The sequence below is a fragment of the Myotis yumanensis genome, unplaced genomic scaffold (genome assembly GCF_028538775.1).
Source record: "Myotis yumanensis isolate MYYU_CA2020_CCGP unplaced genomic scaffold, mMyoYum1.0.hap1 SCAF_3, whole genome shotgun sequence".
Classification (NCBI taxonomy): Eukaryota; Metazoa; Chordata; class Mammalia; order Chiroptera; family Vespertilionidae; genus Myotis; species Myotis yumanensis.
Window position 1 is genome coordinate 105,968,039 of NW_027223754.1, and position 17,247 is coordinate 105,985,285.

Here is a 17,247-nt window from a genome sequence, read left to right on the forward strand (position 1 = left end):
ATTTACTTCTTCAGAAGGGTTCAGTTGCAGGCTGAAAATCATGGGCAAGGCACCCCAAACGGGAAGTCTCTCCGGGAAGAGGAAGGGGCGGGTGAGGCGGAGCCTAAGATGGCGACCCCCTGAGAATCTGAAGGTCAAATCAAAATGGCGGAACCCATGACAGCGGGGGAACTCCTTTCTTTGACAGAAAAGATGGCTGGTTCACTCTCACAATTGGAAAATACAAAAAAAGTAGAAATTAGAAAATCATTGTGATTTCTATTATTTTAATGTAACTATGTGATGATTTTTGGTTATATGTCCTTTCTGTCTTTTTTTTTTTAAAGTTCAGTTTCTATTCTTATGTTCAGGTAGAGCAACTTCCTTGGTCCTATTTGCTTCCTCACCCTTTCTAGAAACTCACGTTCCTGTTTCTGTTTCTGTTTCTTGGCGCCACAAGTGATTCTGGCTTAGGTCATCCTGGGGGCATCTGAGCACGGGGCCTGGTGAGGGGCTTTCATTCCATCTTGGCGTCCGGAGGACTAGGCATCCCTGAGCTTCTGAAAGCAGTTCCACGCGAGAAACACTGCGAAGTATCCCCGCGTCGCCGGAGTAAGTGGCCAACCTTCCCAGAGGGCTCCCTGGACAAGCACCGCCTCCTCTGAATATCGGCTGATCCGCCAGGCCTGCCAGGGCTCCAGGCGCCCCAGCTTCGGGACCCGCGCCGCGCAGGCGGCGGGGCCGGGGCGCGCGCTGCACCGGCGGGCGGGAGGCGGGGCCGGCCGGGGGGCGGAGGGACGCAGCGGGGCGCAGCGGCCGCCCGCCGCCGAGAGAGGAAGTCCTCCTCTTCGGGTTCCCGCGCCCGCCCGGCTGCCTCTCTCGGCCTCCCTCGGCTGGTGGGGGTGAGTAGCCGCCAGGGCCCGTCTTTCGGCTCCTGTGCCCTCCTAGGGATCTGCGAGGAGCTCCGAGCTCACGGGGCCCCTGCTTGGGGACGAGGTGTGCGCCGCCAGCCCTCCAGGTGTGGCCCCCGACCGCCTGCGCCCTGGGGTGGGAACGAGGGGCCCCGGGCGCACCACGGTCCTTCCGCACCGGCGTCGGGGCGGCCCTTTCTCGTCTGCCCCCACTCGGTCCCGTGGCCCAGAGGTCGCCGGGAGGCTTCCGGCTCGCAGCCGCCCGGTGCGTACGGAGCCGAGGCGGGAGAGTGGGGACCGCGCGGCTCCATGGTTCACTCCCTTTGCGGAGAGGCCCTGGCCTTCTTCGGGTTGGGAGAGGTTCTGTCCTTTCCGCCCCACGTGAACCTCGGGTTTGGCAGTCGTCTGTGGGGCCTCAGCCCGCCACAATGCAGGGGGAGCAGAGTGGAGATCGGGTGAGGACTTCCAGACACCCGCCCCGCGTGTGGGTTAGACTGGAGGCCGCGGGGTCCCACCCCAGAGAAGAGAAAGGCAACAAAATGGATGGGTCGGCCCCAGATCCCAACCCAAATAGAGATGCAGACCTTGGACTCTGGTCGATAGCACTTTCCCCAACACCTGCCTCAGTGAGGCCAGGGTGAAATTATGTGCAAATACTGGCTGGTGGTAGAAAACAGTTTGAGTGACTCAGGAGCCTGGGAGAGCTCTGAAATCCTCAGTAACCAAGAGGCTGCGGTGGCAGGGGTTTATTCATTCACCCACCAGCAGTAATGTGCACTCAGGGCTGGGCTAGTGGTAGGACAGAGAGGGACCAGCTTGAGGAGCACAGTTAAGACCTCTGTAGAGTTGGCTTTGGGTTTGGGCCTGGGCCTTCTGGGATTGGATTGCCCTTCATCTGATGGGCCTGGAAGGGGTTGAGGAGTAGGATGGGGACCCCGCATAGAGTGCCCCCACCTTTTCAGGCAACTGCCTCATTCCACCACCAGGCTTGCCTGCCCATCCTGCCTGACTTTCCTGCCAAGCCATATCTGCTAACTCAAGCCTCACTCAGTGGCATCTCAGCTGGCCTTTTTCTAGAAAGGAGCTGCAGAAGGAGTGGTTTTTCCACATTCCATCTCCACCCATCTGAAGCTTATGGCAGGCTCTGACTTGGGGAGGTAACTCCTGGGCCTGAGGCTATGCTATCTTGGGGCCTGGGACTCCACTGGGAGTAACTGTTCTGGAAGAGAGGTCTCAGAGCTAGGAGGGAAGAGGGGGGGGGGTCCTGTGGTTTTAAAGATGAGGTGGACAGACCTCTAGTGTGGCATCATTTGGGAAAGGACATCTGCTACCCAGAGTGTGAGCTGTTTTGTCCCTCCTGGGGTGGGAGGAACGCAAGGAGAGGTGTAGGGCAGCACCACAGGAGGGGCACTTAAAGGCAACATCTCACAGGCTCCCTTGAGCACTCTGGATGCCTGTGCTGTGCTGGGCACAGGTTCATGAGGGACAGGGTGCTGTCTCATGGGAATGGAGACACAGACTGGTGGCTAATATATTGTTGGGATGCAGGCCTTGGGGGTGTTGGTGTAAAGAACTGTGGGAACATGGGGTGAGTTGCTGTTAGTTTTTTTTTTTTTCAATTACAGTTTAATGTCAGTATTATTTTGTATTAGCTTCAGGTATCCAGCATAATGGTTAGACAATCACATACTTAACAGAGTGTTCCCCTTATATTTCCATCTGGTACCATACATAGTTATTACAATACTAGAGGCCCAGTGCACAACATTTGTGCACGGGTAGGGTCCCTGGCAGCTGCCAGCTGGGGCCTTCCTTTGTTCTGCACTGCCCCCTGGTGGTCAGTGCTCATCATAGTGAGCAATTGAACTCCTGGTCGATCGAACTCCTGAGGGGACACTTTGCATAGTAGGCTTTTATATATGTAGATTTATTGACTACTAGAGACCTGATGCATGAAATTCATGCAAGAGTAGGCCTTCCTTCCCACAGCTGCCGGCACCAGCTTCCCTCTGGCACCTGGGACCCTTCATCCAGAAGGTCATCCAGGAGGACATCCGATCTAATTAGCATATTACGCTTTTATTATTATAGATATTTCCTATGCTGTACTTTACATCTGAATGGTTACCAATCTGTACTTCTCAATCACTTCACTTTTTTTTCACTCAGTCTCCCAACTCCCCTCCCAGGTTGCTGTTAGTTTCATTTGAGGAGGTTAGGCTATCTGAGATGGACTCTGAAGGATGAATAGTAGCTTGCCAGCTGCAGAAGAAGGAAAAGTGCACTCAGGGCAGTGCAAAGAATTCTGTGGGAGAGTTGTCTAGATGGAAAAGGGGTGTCTCCAGATGGGAAAGGGCATTGCATACCCTGCTCCGAGGCCTTGCCCAGGGCAGCACACAGCCTTCGCCAGCCTGGGAGACTAATTGGAGGATCTGGAAGTTCCACTTATTTGTTAATGAGAATGGCTTGTTCAGGAGCCCCAGGCACCTGGACTCAGGAAGGATGAGGGCATACAGGGGAAGAAGGATATTTGATGATGGAGACTTCCAGGGCAGGAGTCTTGAAGGTAGTGAATGATGTTATCTTTTTGTTTAGTGCATGGTAGAGGGATTGGGGACTGGGACGAGAAGCTGTAACTGTCAGTGTTCATGGCCAAGTAGCCATCCTAATCAAGGACTATGTGTGTCCTGGTGGTGGTACTCAGGATTCTGGCTCTGGACTTTCAGCTCATGAGAACCCTCACTCTAGATTTGTGGCCTTGGGAAGCGCTTCCTGTGATTGCACCTCAGGTGCCCATTTGCCAGGCTGGGGCTGTGGAGGGCAGCACAGGCCTGGAATGCCCCCTGAGGCCAGCTGCCCACCCCATTGGGCCTCCCACACACAGGATCTGATTAGAAGCTCCTTGGTTGCCACACCTGATTGGCCACCTCTAGAGGCTACTACATGTATTCTTGCCCAAAGCCACTGACAGGTCTGAAAAGGACAGCTAATTGAGAATGGTGACCATGACATACAGAGCTCACTGTAAGTCAGATGCACTCACAGAGAATTTTATGTGCATTAATTAGCTCATTTGGAAATCACGGTAATCAGAAACTAGGTTATCCCTGTTCTTTAGATGGGAAAACTGAGGCATGGAGAGATTAAGTAACTTGCCCTGGGTCACAACTGATGGAGTCAGACTCTGGAGTTCTAGCTCCAACCATTACTCTGCTCTGCCTGGATTCCCAGCTTCTCACTGCTCCATTCCCCAAATAGAGCCCATCCACCTTTGCATCTCATACCTGTTAGACATTGAGGGTGAGGGACTGAGAGAAGGATCATGATCTTTCTGTGATTCTCCTTCCTTGAAGGTAGCCCAGGTAACAAGACAATAATGATGTGCATGGGAGAGGGTGATGCTTTACAGGGCACTGTTTTGGACCCTCTCCATGGGATGTCTCCTCAAGAACCATCCCTCAGGCCCCGCAGCCCCCTACTCCTGACTCAGTCCTTCCCTCTCCTCTTCCTGCCTGCATCGGTCAAAATGGGGAAGATAGGAATGTAAAGGCAAACATGATCATCTGGATGAAACACAAAACAACTACTTTAGGAAGTTCTCCAGCCTTGCAAATCAAATTCTAGGTTGTTGTGGGGCTTTTTTGGTATTTGTGTCAAGGGTCCTACAAGCTACCAACTTAGAAAACAAGGAAGTGGTTTGTTTTAAGTTACCCCCTCCCCTCAGTATTCCTGTCAGTTTCTGGATGGTGGAACTGGTGCTGGAGGTGGAGTTTCAAAGGGGAAAAGAGTACCTTTGAAGTCATAAACCAGATTTAAAAGACCACTTACCTCAGGCCCATAGAGTAGGCAGTCTGCTCTGGTGGAAGAATGTGAATGCCCAGGAGAGGGCTGCACAGAAGTGGAGCTGCCACCATGCCAAGAGAGGCCTGTCTACTGGGGCTAGGATGCCAGGGTCCCATGGAGCTTTTTACAAAGCTTCATGCCAGGACTTCTGCTTGGTCTCGATGGGAACCCCCAGCTGGCAGTTAGTAAGCTCCTTACATAAGGGGAACCAAGATGGCAATGTAGGTAACATTGGTACTCACTGCCTCCCACAACCACATCAAAGTTATAACTAAAATACAGAACAACCATCATTCAGATCTGCCTGTAATCTGGCTGAATGGAAGTCCTACAACTAGAGAAGTAAAAAAAGAAAGTACATTGAGACTGGTAGGAGGGGCAGAGGCTCGGAATGGCTGATCCAACACCCATGTATGGTGTTTTTTAATTTTTTAATTTTAATTTTAATTTTTTAAAATATATTTTATTGATTTTTTACAGAGAGGAAGGGAGAGAGAGAGTTAGAAACATCGATGAGAGAGAAACATCGATCAGCTGCCTCCTGCACATCTCCTACTGGGGATGTGACTGCAACCCAGGTACATGCCCTTGACCGGAATCGAACCTGGGACCTTTCAGTCCGCAGGCCGACGCTCTATCCACTGAGCCAAACCGGTTTCGGCTTTAATTTTTATTTTTATTGGGAGGGATATCTCTGCTGTGGAGGCCTCCCATGAGGAGCAAGGGGTCCCATTCCCACACCAGATCCCCAGCCCAGGGTCCCAGAGCTGGGAAGAGAAGCCCCGTAACTTCAGGTTGTAAAAACCAACTGGGATTGTGACTGAGTGACAAGGAGGCTGCTGGAGACCCAGGCAGTTCCTCTTAAAGGGCCGGTGCACAAACTTACTTGGAATTGCTCCCTCTGGGCTCTAGTACTGTGGCAGCAGCTTTGGGGGAAATCCAGAGACATACAGGGAGGAACTAGATTGTCTGGCATTGGGGCAGGAACTCCAGTTGGGTGGCTTTCTCCCAGACCAGAGGGCTCACAAGAGTCATTGTTCCTGTGCTGGGACCTCCCCCATCCCAGAGATGACTGGCAGCCATATCTGAGTTTAGCTTCACCCACTTGATTCCCTGAGACTCAGTCTGTTCCAATTTGCAGCCCTACCCAAGCTGTTTGCAGGAGCTTTTCTGTATGAATGGCCTGCCCTTCCTCAGGCTTCAGATTTTGCTAAAACCTCTTAAACAAGCATCAGCTGGCATCAGCATGCCCCATACTTACTAATAAGAGGCCCAAGAACTGGCACTAGCAGCAGCCTGCCTGCTTCATAGCTTGGTCTCCCCTGGTTACTTCCAAGCCCAATGCAAGTGCAGCCATCTGCAGATGGCTCTGTAGCTCCTAATGGCCCCAGGCAATGGCTAACTTTGCACTTCCCTGGAGGCCCCAGAGTCAGTACACCTGGTGGACAGCTTCAGACCATAGCAGATTACAACTCTACACATCCACAAGCAACACATTCAAGGGGCAGACTCAATGAGCATCAAAGCCCCACTGAAGCAAATCCTGCTCCATGGGGTATCTCCTGCATAGCAGCTCTTCTACTATAATCACAGTTGGTCCTCACAGCCAACTGGCCTGGAGGTCAACTCCTCCAAGTGATGCCAACAGAAATCGAGGCTCAGCTTACAAGACTGTGCTACACAGCCCACACAGGGGCACACCTAGAGTGCCCAGCTGAGGTGATGGGGGAGGCTGAGCTACTGGGCCCCACAGAATACCTACTATACAAGGCCACTCTACCAATTCCAGGAGACATAGCAGCTCTACCTAATACATAGAAATAAACACAGGGAAGCAGCCAAAATGTAAAGACAAACATGTCACAAATGAAAGAACAGAAGAAACTCTGGAAAAAGAAGTAAATAAAATGGAAGCAAACTACTAGATACAGAGTTCAAAACAACATTTATAAGGTTACTCAAGGATTTTAATGAGAACTGCAAAGGACTTTGGTGAGACTTTCAAGGATTTTAGTGAGAATATCAAAGACATGAAAAAGGACCAGTCAGAAATTAAGCATGCACTAACTGAAATAAAGAATAATTTACAGGGATTCAACAGTAGAGGAGAGGATTTCGAGGATCAAGTCAACGATTTGGAATATGAGGAAGCATAAAACACCCAATCAGATGAGCCAAAAGAAAAAAGAATCCAAAAATAATGAAGCTAGTGTAAGGAGCCTCTGGGACAACTTCAAGTGTACCAACATTCTCATTATGGGGGTGCCAGTAGGAACAGAGAGAGCAAGATATGGAAAACCTATTTGAAGAAGTAAAGACAGAAAACTTGCCCCTACCTGGTGAAAGAAATAGACTTATAAGTCCAGGAAGCGCAGAGAGTCCCAAACAAGAGGAACCCAAAGAGACCCACATCAAGACACATCATAATTAAAATGCCAAGGGTTAAAGACAAAGAGAGAATCTTAAAAGCAGCAAGAGAAAAGCAGTTAGTTACCTACAAGGAAGCACCCATACGACTGTCAGCTGATTTCTCAACAGAAACTTCGTTTTTTTTTGTTTTTTTTTGTTTTTTTTTTAATTAAATCTTTATTGTTCAGATTACATTTGTTCCTCTTTTTTTCCCCCCCATAACTCCCCTCCTCCCAGTTCCCGCTCCACCCTCCGCCCTCACTCCCCACCCACTGTCCTCATCCATTGGTGCACGATTTTTGTCCAGTCTCTTCCCGCATCTCCCATTCCCCTTTCCCCCCCAAGAATAGTCTGTCCATTCCCTTTCTATGTCCCTGATTCATTATAATCACCAGTTCATTCTGTACATCAGATTATTTATTCACTTGATTCTTAGATTCACTTGTTGATAGATGCATGTTTGTTGTTCACAATTTGTATCTTTACCTTTTTCTTCTTCCTCTTCTTAAAGGATACCTTTCAGCATTTCGTATAATACTGGTTTAGTGGTGATGAACTCCTTTAGCTTTTCCTTGTCTGTGAAGCTCTTTATCTGACCTTCAATTCTGAATGATAGCTTTGCTGGATAAAGTAGTCTTGGTTGTAGGTTCTTGGTATTCAGCACTTTGAATATTTCTTGCCATTCCCTTCTGGCCTGCAAAGTTTCTGTTGAGAAATCAGCTGACAGTCGTATGGGTATTCCCTTGTAGGTAATTGAGTCTCTTTCTCTTGCTGCTTTTAAGATTCTCTCTTTGTCTTTTGCTCTTGGCATTTTAATGATGATGTGTCTTGGTGTGGTCCTCTTTGGATTCCTTTTGTTTGGGGTTCTCTGCGCTTCTTGGACCTGTAAGTCCATTTCTTTCACCAGGTGGGGGAAGTTTTCTGCCATTATTTCTTCAAATAGGTTTTCAATATCTTGCTGTCTCTCATCTTCTGGCACCCCAATAATTCTGATATTAGTGGGCTTGAAGCTGTCCCAGAGGCTCCTTACACTATCTTCGTATTTTCGGATTCTTTTTTCATTTTGCTTTTCCGGTTGGGTGTTTTTTGCTTCTTCGAATTTCAAATCTTTGGCTTGATTCTTGCACTCCTCTGGTCTGCTATTGGGTATAATATTCTTTATTTCAGTCCGTGTATGCTTAATTTCTAGTTTCTTTATCGTAGCATCGAGGGTCTCATTAGTTTTTGTGAGGCTCTCCACAAGTTTATTGCAAGCCCTCAAAATTGTGTTTTTTAGCTCCATATCCTCCATTTCTGTCATGTTTTTTTGTCTCCGCATTTTTTATGCTTTCTTGGTGCACACCCTTGCGGTCTTTGTGCACAGTCTTGTTGTAGTTAAGCCCTGATTGTTGTAGTTAATACTAGAGGGATTTGACCACCAGGCTGACGGGCTGTGAGAATCAGCTGTGTGGAAAACTTCTGTCCTCTGGGGAGGTGCTAATCTAGCCTTTGCCTGGGGGGATCCGGCAAATGGCTCTGCGCAGGGCTTGGGCGGGGCGGGATCAACAGGGTGGGTGGAGGGAGCAGTTATGCCTGCTCTCAGTCCCTTCCCAGAGGCTCTGCTTCTCAGAACCCTGGCAGCCGCTGCAAACCTCGGAGAGAAAGCTGCCCTCAGATTCCAACTGATGCCGGACAATCCCGCTTCTCCCGTCTGAGTCTGAGTCCCTAGAGACTTGCCCGGATCTGGAGCCCAGAGTCTGAGACTCCCTCCCGACTGAAAACGACAACCGCGCCCTCAGCCACCAGCCCGCTTTGCGCGCGCACCTCGGTATCTTTGTATTTTCCACACTGCGCCGCCTCTGAGCCTCGGTTTGCTGTTCTCTTTCCTTCTAGTTGAAGAGTCTCTCCTCAGCCAGCATTCCTGTGGTTCTGGGTGATATCTGTTCTGTCTTCTAGTTGTATTTTTGAAGTGGTTGTTTGCGGCAGCAGTCTCCGGTGTTTACCTATGCCGCCATCTTGGTTCTCCCTCAACAGAAACTTTGTAGGCCAGAAGGGAGTGGCAAGAAATATTCAAAGTGATGAATAGCAAGACCTACAACCAAGATTACTCTACCTGGCAAAGCTGTCATTTAGAATTGAAGGTCAGATAAAAAGCTTCACAGACCAGAAAAATCTAAAGGAGTTCATCACCACCAGACCAGTATCACATGAAATGTTGAAGGGTATTTTTTTCATTGTCAGCCAGTTTGTGCTTTATTGACTCGAAGATGCTCAGGCCTTGACTGTGTACTTCTGCAGGGGGTATAGTTGCTCCTTCTACTGCTGCTTCTTGGTCTTCAGATTCTCTTCATGCTTGTTGAGATGGAGGCGCATGGCACATGTTTTCTTGGGCCGTAGATCCAGGGGCTTGTACTTCTTGCCCTTATAGAATTTCCTGAGGCTTTCTTTCTGAGTCTGGTTAATGACGGTAAGAACACGGGTGATAGACTTGCCAACAACTCAGATCTTCGAAAGCTTGAAAGTTGTGCTGCCTGTCACTTTGGCTACACACAGCTGGGATAGCTCCACCTTCAGATCATCCAGGTGTTTTAGCAGCTCCTCCTTCTTGCCAAGAGGGTCCCGAGCCTTAATTTTGGTCATGGCTGAATAAGCCGCCACCGCTGCCTGCTCGGAGAGAAAGCTTGAAGGGTATTTTTTAAGAAGAGAAGGAAGAAGTAGGAGGAGGAGGAGGATAAATATGAACAGTAAAATGACAATAAATGCTTATCTATCACAATTGAGTCTAAAAATAAAAAATAAACAAAGAATCTAATGAACAAAATAAATTGATGAATAAAATAGAACCAGAGGCATGGAAACATGGAACAGACTGACGAACCTCAGAGGGAAAAGGGGGGCTTGGGGGGGCGGGAAGAGATTAACCAAATACCTTATATGCATATATGCATAACCTATGGACACAGAAATGCTGAAGGCCTGGGGCAGGGTGGGAATGGGGTGGAAAGGGCCAATGCGGGGGAAAAAGGGAGACATCTGTAATCTGAACAATAAAGATTTTTTTAAAAAAAGCTCCTGCCCTGCTGATGGCTGTACTGACCAGTGGACAGATCAATGTTCACCTTATATGCTCATACTTAACAGATGGAGAAAGTGAGTGCAGCTCGGGGAGGGGGGGGGGTCCATGGTTGGAATTCCAAATGCAGTTGTGTCTATGTAGGGAGTCCAATTTACTGAATATTCCCTTGCTTGTCCTATGTAGACCCTTGGCCCTGAACTTTATCTGATGCCAACGATAATGTAGTTCTGTCACTGGGCATCTGCATCTGTACTTGATTTAATTTGCATAACCATGTGTCTCATTTTAATTCTCATGCTAATTCTGTGAAGTTCTGCAGATGTGAAACATCCATGGTGGGGGTGTTTCTCATATACATGCTCATGTTTGAACAAGTGTTCACGGGGCTGCAGCCCTGTGTCTAGGACTGGCCATGTCCGAAGAGTACTGCTTGGAATACCTCCCTCCCTTAACCTCTCCCTTCCCCCTCTAGCCCCCACAAATGAAGGGAGAGACTTTTTTTTTTTAAATATATTTTATTGATTTTTTACAGAGAGGAAGGGAGAGAGATAGAGAGTCAGAAACATCGATGAGAGAGAAACATCGATCAGCCGCCTCCTGCACATCTCCCACTGGGGATGTGCCCGCAACCCAGGCACACGCCCTTGACCGGAATCGAACCCGGGACCCTTCAGTCCGCAGGCCGACGCTCCATCCACTGAGCCAAACCGGTTTTGGCAAGGGAGAGACTTTTGAATGGCCATTATATGTTGGGCACTTTCTCTGTTATCTTGTTTGATACCATGAGGCATGTGGTGCCCTTTTTTACAGATGGAGAAAGTGAGGTCATGTGGCAGGTGCAGAGCTAGCTGTGAACCCTCCACCTGTCCACCTTCAGAGGCTCCCTCTAGCAGCGGTTCTCAACCTGTGGGTTGCGACCCCTTTGGCGGTCTAACAACTCTTTCACAGGGGTCGCCTAAGACCATCCTGCATATCAGATATTTACATTACGATTCATAACAGTAGCAACATTACAGTTATGAAGTAGCAACAAAAATAATTTTATGGTTGGGTCACAATATGAGGAACTGTATTTATTTATTTATTTAAAATTTTTTTTTTTTTTATTGCTTAAAGCATTACAAAGGGTATTACATATGTGTCCTTTTTTTCCCCCACCCTTGACAATACCCCGGCTTCCCCTACCCCCCAGTGTCTTATGTTCATTGGTTATGCTCATATGCATGCATACAAGTCCTTCAGTTGATCTCTTACCCCCCTCCCTCCTGCCCCCCAACCCTCCCCGGCCTTCCCCCTGCAGATTGACAATCTGTGTGAGGCAGCTCTGCCTCTGTAACTATTATTGTGAGGAACTGTATTTAAAGAGCCAGAAGGTTGAGAACCACTGCTCTATGAGCTGAGAGTACACAGGCCTTTTAACATACTGCTTTGCCCTGCCCTGGATTCTTAAGGAGTTGAGCTTTTTTTTTTTCTTTTTCTTTTTCTGGAGTTTAGATCTGTTTCTCTAGGGAGAGCCAGCTGAAATCAGAGCTGGGAGAACTGGAGTCTAGTTAGGAGCTAGGGCAGCAGGAGAACATGACAGCGTAGGGACTCAGTGCCAGGGAAGGGTATAGGATGTGGGAGTAGAATGGAGGCTGAGGCATGAAGGCATCTGGGAAGCAGTGCCCTTGTGTCCTTCCAGGGAAGTGAGTGCAGGAGAGGGACCTGGAGCTGAGTAATTCTGGTTCTGTGACAATAAAACCAGGCCCAAGGCCTCAGCATATGTGTGCCTCTGTTTTGGAGCAGGCCAGCTTGGCAAATGATCACACCTACCAGAAGCCCCTCCAGCATCAGCGAGTTCATTCTTAATAAGGGACTAGCCATCTGGGAAGCAGATATGTGTCAGAAGGGGCTGGGAAAGGCTCCTGGCACCAGCAGGGAATCTCTTTGGAACCAGGAACGAGGAGGCCGCCTGTAGAGTTCAGTTGGGAACCTGAGCTTTGGTTGCTGGCTTCTGGTGGGGGATGTCACTGCTTTGGGGACTGCTCCATTTCTGGGCCCAGGTGCTTCTGTATCTGTGGTAGTAGGAGGTTGGGGGTGGGGAGGGGTAGAGGGACCACAGCCAGGCTCAGCACCGCCAGGAGACCTGGAATGAAGGCAGGCTCTGCTCTGATTGAGGAGATTAGACTGTCCTTGACTGGAACCTCTCTGGGAATTTCCTCACTTTGCCCTAAAGAGGGTTGCTGTGAGCTGGTGAGCAGGCCCAGGCTGGTGGGCTCCTGGGACTGGGTGACAGCACAGCGTTCAGGAATATTCCTGTCTTTAGTCCACAGCCTTGCAGATATCTCCATTCTTTTGTTACACCCCGAGTTCCAGACAGCAAAGCAAGACTGGCTTCCTAGGCATCCACCACTTCTTAAAAAGCCTTGTTTTCTTTCTGGGGAATCTCTTAGAAACCTTGGCGATATCTAACCTCCCAAACTCTTATCTGGCTGACCAGGGAGCTGGATCCAGGGCCTTTGTTGGTCACAGCATCTCATTGGGGTGATGCTGACCAGTGTGTGAAGTGACTGCATTGATTGTCTTTTTACACTCCAACGGAATACACCGTACTCCCTTTTGTAAATGAGGAAACCATTTCCTGCTAGCACTTGGGAGATGGGAGGAATGTTGTTACCCATGAAAGGTCCTTCTGTCCATGCTTGGTGGCCCACCTGCCAGCTCTGGCCCAGAAGGGTGGTATGAAAGCAGCCCCAGGGCAGCCAGGTTCTGATTTGGCCTTAGTAATGCCCTTTTTTCTCCCTGACTACGCTCTAAGAGGATGATAGTGGTGCAGTGTTGACAGGGGAGGCAGTGAGACTGTCAAAGACCAACCTAGACTTTTTGCAATAGCCCCTGGGACACCTGTCTCCTTCCCTCTAGCCCATCTTGCCCGACACATTGTGCACAGTTCTTGTAGAAGCCCAGGGCTTGAGCATATGAGGGGAAGCAGGAGAATCTAGATCAGTGGTTCTCAACCTTCTGGCCCTTTAAATACAGTTCCTCATGTTGTGACCCAACCATAAAATTATTTTCGTTGCTACTTCATAACTGTAATGTTGCTACTGTTATGAATCATAATGTAAATTTCTGATATGCTGGATGGTCTTAGGCGATCCCTGTGAAAGAGTCGTTAGACTGCCAAAGGGGTCGCGACCCACAGGTTGAGAACCGCTGATCTAGATCATGGAGGCCTTTAGACCCCAGGATGATGGACTCTGAGGACATGTCTGGAGCAGCAGAGCTGTGTGAGGGGATGGCCTGAGTTATCTGGTAAAGAGACCCCTGTGCTTTTATACCACCTTCTTTGAGGCTGCCCTTTTCTTTTTTATTAAGATATTTCCCATATCATAAAATTCACCCATTTAAAGTGGTTATTAATATATTCAGAGTTGTGCAACCATTACCACATTCTAATTTTAGAACATTTCAACACTCCCAAAAGAAACTCAAAATACATTATCAGGTACTCCCAGTCCCCCTCTCCCTGTAGCCCTAGGGCAGTGATGGCGAACCTATGACACACGTGTCAGAGGTGACACGTGAACTCATTTTTTTGGTTGATTTTTCTTTGTTAAATGGCATTTAAATATATAAAATAAATAGCAAAAATATAAGTCTTTGTTTTACTATGGTTGCGAATATCAAAAAATTTCTATATGTGACACGGCACCAGAGTTAAGTTAGGGTTTTTCAAAATGCTGACACGCTGAGCTCAAAAGGTTCGCCATCACTGCCCTAGGACCTAGACAGCCATAATCTACATTCTCTCTGTGGATTTTCCTGTTGTGGGAAGTTCGTATAAATGGAATCATATGTGGCCTTTTGTGACAGGCTTTTTCATTTAGTATGTTTTCATCTATGTTGTAGCATATGGCCAAGTAAATTTCATTGTAGGGATGGATATACCACATTTTGTTTATTGATTCATTATTGAACATCTGGGTTAATTCTACTTTTTTAAAAAAAATATATATTTTTGCCCAGCCGGCATGGCTCAGTGGTTGAGCGTCGATCTATGAACCAGGAGGTCACGGTTTGATTCCCGGTCAGGGCATATGCCTGGGTTGTGGTTTCGATCCCCAATAAATAAATAAATAGATCTATTTTTATTGATTTCAGAGAGGAAGGGAGAGGGAGAGAGTAATAGAAACATCAGTGATGAGAGAGAATCATTGATTGGCTGCCTCCTGTATGCCCCACACTGGGGCTCAACCACTGAGTCACAACAGCTGGGCAGTTTGTACTTCTTAATCCCTTCCCCTTTTTCACCCAGCCCCCAACACCCCCTCTCATCTGGCAACAATCAGTTTGTTCTCTGTATCTATGAGTTTGTTTCTGTTTTGTTCATTTATATTATTCTTTAGATTCCCCATGTAAGTGAAACCATATGGTATTTGTCTTTCTCTGACTTATTTCACTTAGAATAATGCCCTCTAAGTTCATCAATGCTGTTGCAAATGGTAAGATATCATTTTTGTTTATGGCCAAGAAATATTTCATTGAATAAATATGCACATCTTTAGCCATTCATCTTTCTTTGAAGCATTTAATCCATTTACATTTAAAATAATGATTGATAGGAAACAATTAATAAAATGGCAATAACTACATACCTATTTATTTTTGTAGTTCTTTGTTCCTTTCCTATTCTCCTACTCTCTTCTCTTGTATACTGATGACTTCCTGTAGTGTTGTGTTTGGATTCCTCACTCTTTTTTTTTTTATCTCTTGCAGATTTTTGTTTTGTGATTATCATGAGGTTCAGATATACTAAGCTATGTTTATAGCAGTCTATTTTAAGTTGATAGTCGCTTGAGTTCAGGCACATTCTAAAATCACTACCATTTTTACCCAGCCCGTCCATGTTTGTTTTTGTCATTTTTTTTAGTTGTTTTGTGTGCATTCCTTTATTTACTGTTATAGTTACACATGCTCTTCCCACTTTTGCTTTTTAACCTTTGTACTAGCTTTTGTGTTTGTTGATCCACTTTACTATGTTTGCCTTTGTTAGTGAGTTTTTCTTTGTGATATTTTCTTATTCACATTTTTAATTTTTTACTTCTCAAAGAAGTCCCTTTAACATTTCTTGTAATACTTTTTTGGTGGTGATGAAATCCTTCAGCTTTTTCTTGTCTGGGAAATTCTTTATTTGTCCTTTGATTCTAAATGATAGCTTTGCTAGGTAGAGTAGTCTTGGTTATGTTCCTTGCTTTCTATCACTTTGAATATTTTGTGCCAATCTCTTCTGGCCTGCAAAGTTCTGTTGAGAAATCAACTGACAGTCTTATGGGAGCTCCCTTGTTAGGTAACTGCTTTTCTCTTGGAATCTTTAAGATTCTCTCTTTTCTTTTATCCTTTGGTATTTTAATTATGATGTGTGTTGGTGTGGACCTCATTGGGTTCATCTCGTACAGGACTCTGTGCTTCCTGGACTTGGTTGTCTATTTCCGTTACAGGCTAGGGAAGTTTCTAGTCACTGTTTCTTCAAATAGGTTCTCAATATCTTGTTCTCTCTTTTCTCTTTCTGGTATCCCTGTGATTCAAATGTTATGCTTGATGTTGTCCCAGAGATCCTGTAAACTGTCCTCATTTAAAAAAATTTTTTTTCTTTTTGCTGTTCTGATTTGGTGTTTTTGCTACCTTGTCCTCCAAATCACTAATTTGATCCTCTGAGTCATCTAATCTGTTTAGTCTAACCAGTGGTTGGCAAGCTGCGGGCTCGAGAGCCACATGTGGCTCTTTGGCCCCTTGAGTGTGGCTGTTCCACAAAATACCACGTGCGGGCGCGCATGTACAGTGTGATTGAAACTTCGTGGCCCATGCCCAGAAGCCGGTATTTTGTGGAAGAGCCACACTCAAGGGGCCAAAGAGCCGCATGTGGATCGTGAGCCGCAGTTTGCCGACCACTGGTCTAACCCATCAAATGTGTTTTTCATTTTAGCTATTGTAGTCTTCATTTCTTGTTCTTTTTTGTTTTTTATCTTTGTTGAAGTTTTTACTGAGATTATCTATTCTTCCCCTAAGTTCATTGAACAGCCTTATAACCAGTGTTTCCAGCTCTGCATCTGGTAGATTGCTTGCCTCCATTTCTTTTAGTTCTTTTTCTGGAGTTTTGTCCTATTTTTTCATTTGGGAAATGTTTCTTTGTCTTCTCATTTTGGCTATCTCCCTGTGTGGTTTTTGTTTGTTTGTTTGTTTGTTTTTTAATGTATTAGGTTGATCTGCTGTGTTTCCTGGTCTTGGCAGGGTGACCTTGGATAGTAAGTATCCTGTGAGACCCAATGGCACAGTCTTCCTGTTCACTTGAGCCAGTTGCTCCAGGTGTGTCCCCTGTGTAGGTTGTGTGTGCCCTTTTGTTGTAGTTGAGCCTTGATTGCTGTTGTGACATCAGTGGGAGGACTGACCCTCAGTTTGACTGGCTGTAAATACTGACCATGACTACATTGGACAAGCTGTTGTGCAGGGCTTGATTCCATAGAGTGGGATTCACTTTAGCAGAGTTCAGGTCCCAGCAAGTTCATCTTTAGGGTGTGTCATTTGTGGCACTAATTGGGTGTGGTCTGAAGCTGGCCATCAGGTGTGTTGGTTCTGGGGCCTCTTGGGAGGTGCTCAGTGCAGGCCAAGGTCAGCAGCTGCCTGTATACAGCCGAGGACCACTTGATAGGAGCTACACAGTGATCTGCAGTTGGTAGCTGTCTATGCTGGGCTGGGAGGTACCTGGGGGATGGCCACCATTAGTGCCAGGTTTGGGGCTACTTAGCAAAAGGTACTGGGCATTCTGAAGCAATTTGCTGCTTTTTTGGGGTTTGTGGACCTTTGATAGATTTTAGGAAAGGCCTCAGTGTAGGCCTAAGCTGGCCAATTATGTGGACTAGCTACTGAGAGTAATTTAGCTGGGCTGTGAATTGGGTCAGGCTGTGACTCAGAATCACTTAGATTGGGTTAGAGAGGTGTTAGCCAGGTTGATAGAAACTCAGATTTGGGGCACCTGCAGGCTGTGTGTAGGTAGGTCTCAACAAAGGAATAGTC

General features: G+C 47.1%; 1 protein-coding gene and 1 pseudogene across 9 annotated transcripts in view; one reads left to right on the forward strand and one right to left on the reverse strand.

The window, feature by feature from the left end:
- The first annotated feature begins 524 nt into the window (after nt 1-524).
- BID (BH3 interacting domain death agonist) overlaps nt 525-17,247 on the forward strand; it is a 55,916-nt gene continuing 39,193 nt past the window's right edge. For 2 of the 9 annotated variants that reach the window (XM_070409285.1, XM_070409282.1), the window contains exon 1: nt 809-881. The gene's annotated coding sequence lies outside the window, so the exon portion shown is untranslated. The other 7 variants (XM_070409287.1, XM_070409290.1, XM_070409284.1 and 4 more) reach the window with 6 other exon arrangements.
- On the reverse strand, nt 9,056-9,793 carry LOC139005157 (large ribosomal subunit protein uL29 pseudogene; annotated as a pseudogene).